Source organism: Zalophus californianus, chromosome Y, assembly GCF_009762305.2.
Source record: "Zalophus californianus isolate mZalCal1 chromosome Y, mZalCal1.pri.v2, whole genome shotgun sequence".
Lineage (NCBI taxonomy): Eukaryota > Metazoa > Chordata > Mammalia > Carnivora > Otariidae > Zalophus > Zalophus californianus.
This window is the reverse complement of record NC_045613.1, coordinates 3,833,770-3,842,929: the sequence shown is the minus strand read 5'-3', so window position 1 is coordinate 3,842,929 and position 9,160 is coordinate 3,833,770. Positions and strand designations below refer to the sequence as shown.

At 58.6% G+C, this 9,160-nt stretch overlaps 1 pseudogene; it reads left to right on the top strand.

The window, feature by feature from the left end:
• Window positions 1-1,143: 1,143 nt before the first annotated feature.
• LOC118356664 lies at window positions 1,144-8,648 on the top strand (annotated as a pseudogene).
• Window positions 8,649-9,160: the final 512 nt, after the last annotated feature.

The window sequence follows — 9,160 nt, the reverse complement described above, 5'->3', positions numbered from 1 at the left end:
CAGCCGGCTTGGCACCCTTTCGAGGGTCACCGGCGTGGCTGCCGGTCCCAGAGCGGGAGAGGGCTTTGATTTCCTGGGAGAGGAGCTGCTCCGAGATGCATCTGCATCTTCTGTCCGGAATTCTTTACGTCCCAGAGGCCGTGTGGCCACAGGGGTCAGAGAAATTGCGCCAGAACACAAAGTCTGAGAGGAGGATGGAGAGGAGAGCGTGAGGAAAGGACAGGCGGACCGGTGGAGTGAATGCTCTTCGTCGCTTTCCTCCTGGCCAGCAGAGGGCATGCACGGGGACAAAATGTAGCGGCATATTTCCCCCGAGGTGGCAGACGGCTTCGGGGCCTCTGTGTCCCGGAATGGCACTATGAATACTCCAGGGCCAGGGCTGACCGTTTCCACGCACCCTGGTCCAGGCTTCCCGGGCGTGCACACAGTGTCCCGAGTCTTACAGGAGTCTATTAGGGAAGGGCGAGGGACAGCTTCGCCTTGTCGATACACAATCCAGGCAGAGGGCGCGCCCGACGAGGCCGCGGGAGGCGAGCATGCAGGGAGGTGGGTTGGGAGTGGTGTTGGGGGGGCGGCGTGGGCGTGGGAGGAGGGGTTCGGTGCCGCTGGGAGCCCGAGGCCACCGCGGAGGAGGCACGCAGGCAGGCTCCCTGGCTGGCTGGCTGGCTCGGGTGGGGGGGAGGAGCGGGGCCGCCGGCGGGCACGCCCTCCGCTGTGCCACTGATTGGACCCGGGGCACGGGCCGCGTCCTGGGTGTGGCTCCGGGGACTCCGTCCCGCTAAGGCCGCATGCGTGCCCTGTCCACCTCTTCCCCTTGGACGCCTGGTCCCAGGCCCTTGTGCGCATGCGTCCCAGAGTCCAGCGGCCTCCAGGAGGAGACTGCTATCGGTTGCCACCCCTGGGCGCCAGAGCTCCACTTGCCGAGACGCCTGCGGAGGCCTGTGCTCACAACTGCAGCCCTTCCCTGCACAGCTGCCCCAGCAAGGCTGGGTCAGGGCTGGCGAGGCAGGGTCGGGGGATGCAGGGCGGTCCCCAGAATGCTGGACCCCCCTCCGTCGGGGAAGGGGCCATTCATGAGGCAGCTGTGCTAGGGGATAAAGCCCCTGGGGTGCCCCGGGGACGTTGAAGGCCCTAGGTGTGGGGATGGCAGACGAGGCTGTGCGGGAAGGGGAGGAGCGTTGGGAGACAGTGGATGCCATCCTGGTGCTGGAGCTGGTCATAGTGGTGGGTGACCTAAGGTTGGTGCTGCAACTTGCCGTGTTGCAGGGTAGGACGTAGACGACGAGGAGTACATGGAGGACACGGAGGATGTAGATGAGCCTGGGGAGGTTTAGGTGTCAGAGGAGGAGGGAGAGGGTGTTGGTATGTAAGGGGAGGCTGAGGAGGAGGAGGAGGAGGAGGCTGACAAGTCTGTGGACGATGAGGGGGAGGACTCTTAGAGCCTTAGCAGGAGCAGGGGGAGGAGGAGGAGGATGTGGACAGGGAGGAGGAGGGGGAGGCTGAGGATGTTGAGAAAGAGGAGGCTGAGGAGGTTGAGCAGGAGCCAAGGGAGAAGGAGAAGACTGAGGAAGAGGAGGAGGTGGAGGGGCCTGAAGAGGCTGAGGAAGAGGAGGGGGAGGAACAGGCTGAGGAGCAGGCTGTTGCAGAGGCTGAGGTGGGGGAGGCTAAGGAGGAGCATGTTGGAGAGGAGGTGACTGACGAAGAGGAGGCTGGGGAGTGCGAGGAGCCTGAGGAGGGAGAGGAGGCTGAAGAGGCTGAGCACGAGGACGAGAGGGAGGAGGGCCAGAAGGAGGTTAAGCGGCGCAGGAGCTGCAGGAGAAGCGGAAAGGGGAAGAACAGCCAGAGGGGCGGTGAGGTCCGATCCCATCCTCGCTTGAGGCTCTAGAAGCCCTGCAGTCAGAGCTGGAGCCCGTGAAGAAACAAGCCAGCAGGTCCTACTCTGGGCTCAGGCTCAGGTTTTGTCGGAGGTGGCAGCATCACCTGGAACACCGAAGCGCCCTTATGCGGGGCATCCCTGGCTTCTGGGCCAAGGCTATATCCTTGACGCTGTCATGGAGGGACCCCGATGTGGCCGGGCTAGAGCAACAGGATCCGAAGGGAGGGGGCCGTTGAATATCAAAATACATCCGTTGCTGAGCGCCCCACCCCCAGCTGCACCCCCAGCCCGCCGTGTTGTGGGGGTCATGCCCTGGTGATCCCGACAGCCTCAACATCGTCTTTCTCAGTGTGGGTGGGGGCTGGAATTCTCAGGGTGCCCTTGATGTCACAAGAGGCACTGGAAGTCCAGTGGCGAGTAGGAGCAGAGGTCCAGCTCAGATTTAGGCATTAGGAGCTGCATCAGGGCGTTGTCCCAGATAATGGCTCCAGTTAAAGCTCGGGTTCCCCTGGGGTAACGCGGCAGGCACACGGGTGTGAGTGCCCAACTCGTCCGCCTGAGGCAGGAATGTGTGCTTATCTGGAGATGAGCTGGTTGTGTCTGGCTGTCATGCACACTTGACTAGGCTTCCCGTTGCTACACACGTGTCCTGAGTCTTACAGGAATCTATTTGGGAAGGGCGAGGGAAAGCTTCCCATTGTCGGTACAAAATCCAGGTAGAGGGCACGCCCACCGGGGTCGCGGGTACAGATTACGCCAGTGTTGTGGGTGTGGGTTAGGTTGCATCGTGGGAGTGGGTGTGTGAGGGTCATTCGGTGCGGGTGGGAGGCCGAGGCCATCCCAGAGGGGTCACAGTGTCTGGCTTCCTGGCTGGCTGGCTGGCTCTCACTGGGGGGATGGGTGAGGCAGGCTACGGCCACGATCACCCCCTTGCCACTGGGTGGTCCCGGGGTCTGGTCAGCATCCTGGGTTTGGCCATGGGGTTCCATCCAGCCAAGGCCATGTACCGGGAGCTCACACATCCCGTGAGCCAGAAGCCACCTGGCACCAAACTAGTGTGTGCTAGCATCCCTTAGGCGCACAGCCTCGGATAGATGCTTGACTCTAGGCCTGGGCACCAGATCTCCACCTGCCAGCTGGTTGCAGAAGCCGCATTTTCACACGTGCAGCTCCTTCCCTCTGCTGATGCCGTGGCTGGTTGTCAAGGCTCAGCTCCACGTCCAAATGGAGAACAAGGTGTGGTCTGGGGCACCCCGGGCTGCCCCAGAATCCTGGACCACCTTAGTCCGCAGAGGGTGTCGTGGGGAGGCAGGGGTGACTGGGAGGCAGGCGCCTGAGGTGAGGTGGGGGTGCTGAAGGCCCTAAGTTAGGGGGAATATTGGCACAGGATGTGCAGGAGGCTGACGCCCGACAGCGCAGAGGCGAGTCTGGCCCAGGGAGGGGTTGGTCATCGTGGCAGCGGATATATGGCAGTTGTGGAGGTTGTGGTGGCGGAAGAGGTATAGGGGGCGTGAGCCGAGCAGGATGAGAAGCAGCAGGAGCTGCCGCCAGAAGAGCCAGTGCTGGTTCCCTAGACAGCCGGGCTCCCTTGTCCCATCCCGCTCCTGTACTGAGAATTCCCCACTTCCCTCCGTGTTCCCGACCACCCCGTGGCCTCCCACAGCCACACGGCCATTCTTGGGAATGGCACTGGGCCATGGGCTGGAGGCTCCTGGGTCTCTAGGGGAGGAGGAACAGTATCCCACGAGGACAGAAGAAGCCATATCCCACCTTGGCTATCCTTGGCATTATGCAATTTCACGAATCCCTAACGTGTGTGTGTGTGTGTGTGTGTGTGTGTGTGTGTGTGTGTGTGTGTGTGTGCGCATGCTTGGGGCATGGCAGCTGTGTGGACATGGACAGCGCAGAGCATCAGAGTCTGACCTACCAGAAGAAGTCGAGGAGGCGTTTCACCACTGTGAGAGATGGGTGGATGAGTCTATGTGGTGCTCTGCCTGCACAGGACAGAAATGGGGGAAAGGATCACCAGTGGCAGCTCTACAGAATATCCAGCACGTATCTGAAGGGACAGGAAAGGAGACATAAACAAGTTTAAAAGGGCTTTGCATCTGTGTGTTGGTTTGTCCTTTGAGCCAGGACATGGTGAGGAGGCAGTCTGCCTGGTGGGACCCTCCAACCCCCGACGTGTGGGATTGCTGTGTGGCACTGATGTTCAGCATGGGGGCAGGGCAGGGCAGGGCATGGTCTGAGAACAACCAAGGCAGGCTCTAGGAGGAGGGAGGAAAAGGCAGACCTCTGTTCATGGGTGCTTTATCCTTCAGGGCCGGGCACACAAGTGGGGAAAGGTCCTGGTGAGCGGGGCCCTCGTGGCCTGGTGGCTCCCAGTGCTGGCGTGTTGACACCACTTAGGGAGCTTGGCCCAGTACCCTTGCTCCTGGAAGCGGGCACTGCACTGCTGTGTTGTGCTCCCATGCGTTTGTCCGGTCATGAGCACCACAAAACCCACGTGTCCTGGGATAACAAAGAGGAGGCCATACCTCAAGGTCCCTGTGGAAATTTGCCGTCCCGCGCCACAAAACCCGCCCACAGGGGACGGTTCCAAGGATGTGTGAGGGAAGTCAGGTGTGAGTGGTGGAAGGCATTGTGGTTTATGAGTGGGCTGTGTGTGAGGGAGGTCTGCGTGTCTGTGTGTGCTTGCACGTGTGGGCGTATGAGCATGCCTCTGTGCTGGGGATCATGTTGTTTGTGTGGTATGTGTGACTTTGCATGTTCACGTGTGAGTGTGGCAAGAGTGCATGCCTGTGGACTGGAGACCATGTGTCTTGGTAGGTTTTGGGAGTGTGTGTTTGCTGGTGCACGGATGTGGGTGTTTGCGAGGCCACATGTGTTTGCCACTCTGTCAGGACCCTGGGTGTTTTTGTGTTGCGTGTTAGCATGCCCACGTACGTGTTGGTGTGTGTGGCCAAGTGTGCATGCTTGTGTGCCACAGAACTTGTGATTTGGCAGGTGTTCCGTGAGTGTGTGTTTGCATATGGATGGGCGTGTGTGCATGTGTGCGACCAATTGCACATGCCTGTGTGCGAGCACCATGTGTGTTTCTATTTCATGTGTGTGTGTGTGTTTGCATGCATATGAGTGTATGTGTATGGCCCTGTGTGCGTGCCTGTGTGCTGGCGATAGTATGTGCTTCCCAGTGTTGTGTGAGTGTGTGTTTGTGTTTCTTGTGCACATCAGTGTGTGTTCCTGTCAAGTGTGCATGCCTGTGCACTGGAGATCATATGTGTTGGGTGTGTGATATCTGAGGGTGTCTTTGCCCACGCACGGTCGTCTGTGCTTGGGCGGACAACTGTGAGTGCCTGTGTGCGGGGACCGTGTGTGTTGCATGGTGTGTGTGTTTCCCAGTCCACGTGAACCTGTGTGTGCATGTGAAAGGATTCTGCCTGGCTGTATGTGCTAGTCCATGGGTGTATGGCGTGTGTGTGTGTTTTCAGGCGCACCTGGGTGTGTGACTTTCTACAGGGCTAAGTATGTATTGATGTGTGCCAGAAAACTCCCGTGTGAGTGTTGAGTGTATGTGTGCTCACATTCACAAGGGTGTCCTTTGTGTGTCTGTGTGTTTGCAGGTCTTTCCCTGTTTGTGTGTGTATATGTGGGGGGTGTGCGCATGTCTTTAGCCACCTCTTTATGCCTCTGTGTAGCTATTTCATCTCCAGCCATCAGTGGGTCCTTGACTTACAGCAGATTGTGAGGCATCCCCAGATGTCAACCATGATAAGTAAGCACGATGAAGGCCTCATTGGCTACATGGCGGATTTGAAGGTCTGGCCCAGCAGACTGAATTTGGGGTGGGGGACGGGAGAGTGGAGCATGCCGACATGATCCATCCCCGAAGTCAGGACGGGGAGGTCCTGCTGGACATAGATTTCACCCCGTCTCCCCCACTCTGCCACCGGCAGGTGGAGGAATTCAGGTTTCCTGTGATTGCTGCAAGATCCTTCTCTTCTTTCACAAGAACCCCTATTTCCGGAAAGGAGTCATTGTGAAGGATTATGTCCTCAGCACTGCTGGTAAGAGGCTTCCACTTGGATGGGCGAACACAGGTGCAGGAGGGAGGGTCGAACCCGTTTCTTTACCCGGCGCCTTCTCCCATCCTCATCTTCCAGCTGGGCACGGGCCATCCAAATCCATTCCCATCCAGTGGCACCAGGATTATGAACAGGAGGCCTACAGTGGCAGGCCCACAACACCAGTCTTAACTTCTTCAACTGGTTGTCTGACCACAGCTTTGCTGGGTCTAGCTGGATAGCTGAGGTGGGGCCCTGTGACAAACAGTGGGAAGGACCCCGCTGGGGATCATCATGGACGACCTGTGGCCCAACCCCCTGCAGTACTACATGAGGAAGAAGGCGGCCCCAGGAAAGGGAACCGAGAGGAGGACAGATGAGGGGCCCGGGGTGTGGGTGCTGAAATGTGCGCCGTGGGGCTCCGTGGGACCTGGGCTCCAACAACAGAGACACAGAGGCTCCGAGGAACTCTCCGACACAGGGAACCTGGGTCAAAAGTGCATCCCTGAGACAGGGAGACTGGACAAGTGCAGTGCCAAATGGCTTCTGCATGGGGAATTTTTTTTAAAATTTTTTTATTGTTATGTTAATCACCATATATTACATCATTAGTTTTTGGTGCAGTGTTCCATGATTCATTGTTTGTTCATAACACCCAGTGCTCCATGCAGAATGTGCCCTCCTCAATGCCCATCACCAGGCTAACCCATCCCCCTACCCCCCTCCCCTCTAGAACCCTCAGTTTGTTTTTCAGAGTCCATCATCTCTCATGGTTCGTCTCCCCCTCTGACATACTCCTGCATGGGGAATTTTGAGGCAGGCGGGTCCAGGCTGCGTCCATGAGCAGAGCTGGAGAGTCAAAGCCAGCTGCACTTGGAGGAACTGTCATTCTGGGGCCATGAACCCAACCCCCAGGTCTCCTAGCACCACCTTACACTTGGCCCCACTGAAGCTGCCTCCCGCCATGCTTGCCACAGATGTCTGGCTATCCTGGCACAAAGGCTTACCCCACCAACCCGTCACCCTCTGTCTGTGTTGGTCTGGACACCACAGTTGACCCCTTCATTTCCATAGGCAGCTCCTCTCCCCCTGCCCCCAGGCACGCCGAGAGCAGTGTCCAGCGTGCACAGATTAGTTGAATACGTGGGTGGAGGAAAGGTAAGGCGATCACAGTCAGCGGCAGGTAGCAGCATGGGAGAGTGACTGCCGTTCCCAGAGAGGGCCTTCAAACACTAAAGCAACCTATGGCCTGGAGAGTGTACACAATGGTCTCCTGTGTGCCTGTGTGCACATGGTCTGTGTGTCTGTGTGTCTGTCCCTCCCAGGCAGCTTCATGAATTTGAGATGAATATGAGGGAGTGTCGCACTTGACCGAAGCCAGTCCAAAAGCGTCAGATGGATCCGAAGGGTCGGGCCGGTTCCTCTGCATGGGAAGTAATAAACGACTGGTGCCAGGGCGACTTATAGAGCAGATTGTGGCCCCAGGAGCCCTGGAAAATACTGAAAAATTGAAAACAAGGTCAAGTGTGTGTGTTTGTGTGTGTATGTGCACGTGCATGCGTGGGCTCGGGTGCGCATGCTCCATTTTGTGGAAGCGGTCAGGGAGTGCCTGAGCACATCGGCCTATTGTGGGTGTTTGACCTCTCTGCCTGGGCATCGCCAGCCCGTGGAATGGCTGGGCCTGTACTCTTGCCAAGAGGGCTAGGTCACACTCGCTTGGGGACTGCATTCCATGGGGAAGAGTTCCTTCACCTGGGGGTTGGAGGTGCTGGGCAGGGGGCCTGGTGTGGGGTGGAGAGCCCTTCCCCCAAGGGCTCATGGCCCTGGCCATGGCCCTGCAGCTGCCCTCCACCCAGTGTTCCTCCACACCAGCCAAGCTCCACCAGCTGGAGTAAGGATATGACCTGGGCCCAGAAACCACGGTTGCACAGAATGATGGCCCTCTGGCAAACCAGGTGAGAGCTTCGTTTCTGATTCATCCTGCACTTGAGCCGCAAGTAGGCCCTGGTAGCCAGGGCATCCAATGAGCCGAGTGCTAACAATCAACAGTGGGGCACGTGGGTCCCTGGCCCTCTCGTGACCTGGCTCATCCTGCAGCAGTTCCTGCAGCTTCTTGTCTTGGGGAAACCTGAGTTCCTCCACCTGCCTTGGCAGATAAGGGGAGACGGGGGTGAAATCTCTGTTCAGCAGAACCTCCCAGTGCTGAATTCAGAGACGGATCCCTTGGGAAAGCTAACCCCTCCCGTCCCCACCCCTGCCTCAGTCTGCCGTGCCAGACCTTCAAATCTGCAATGTAGCCAAGGAGGTCTTCATCTTGCTTACTGATCACAGCTGACATCTGGGGGTGGTTCAAAAACTGCTTTAAGACAAGGAACCTCCGAGGACTGGAGATGAAAGAGCTACAACAAAAGAGCAAGTCTGGACAGCAGTGGGGCACTGCCTCCCCTCTGCTCCGAGGGTCACAGTCCCTCCGCAAGGGCTGCATCAATGCCCGCTGGGTCCCCACACGGGATGCTGCACGTCTCTGCACTCACACAGGGGGCTGTGCATCCTCCGAGACACCCCTTCCGCCCAACGCCCCCGTCCCCATCTCATCCTCCTGTACTGACAAGCCAGACACAACCAGCTCGTCTCCGGACAAGCACACAGTCCTGCCTCAGGCTGAGCAGGTGGGCACTCACACCCGTTCGCCACCCGCGTTACCCTGAGGGGAACCTGAAATTTTGCTGGAGTTGTTTTGTGGGAAGACGCCCTGCTGTGCCTCCTAATGCCTAATTCTGAGCTGGACCTCTGCTCCTAATCCCCCATTGGACTTCCAGTGCCTCGTGCGACATCAAGGGCACCCTGAGACCCCCAGGGCCCACCCCCACCCAGAACGATGATGTTGAGGCTGTCGGGATCACCAGGGCATGAGCGTGGCCCCCACACCCCGGCGGGCTGGGGGTGTGGCTGGGGGTGGGGGCGTTCACCAACCGATGTATTTTGATACTCAACGGCCCCCTCCCTTCGGTTCCTCTTGCTCTAGCCCGGCCACATCGGGGTCCCTCCATGACAGTGTCAAGGATACAGCCATGGCCCAGAAGCCAGGGATGCCCCAGATAAGGGCGCTTCGGTGTTCCAGGGGACACTGCCACCTCCGACAAAACCTGAGCCTGAGCCCGGAGTAGGACCTGCTGGCTTGTTTATTCACGGGCTCCAGCTCTGACTGCAGGGCCTCTAG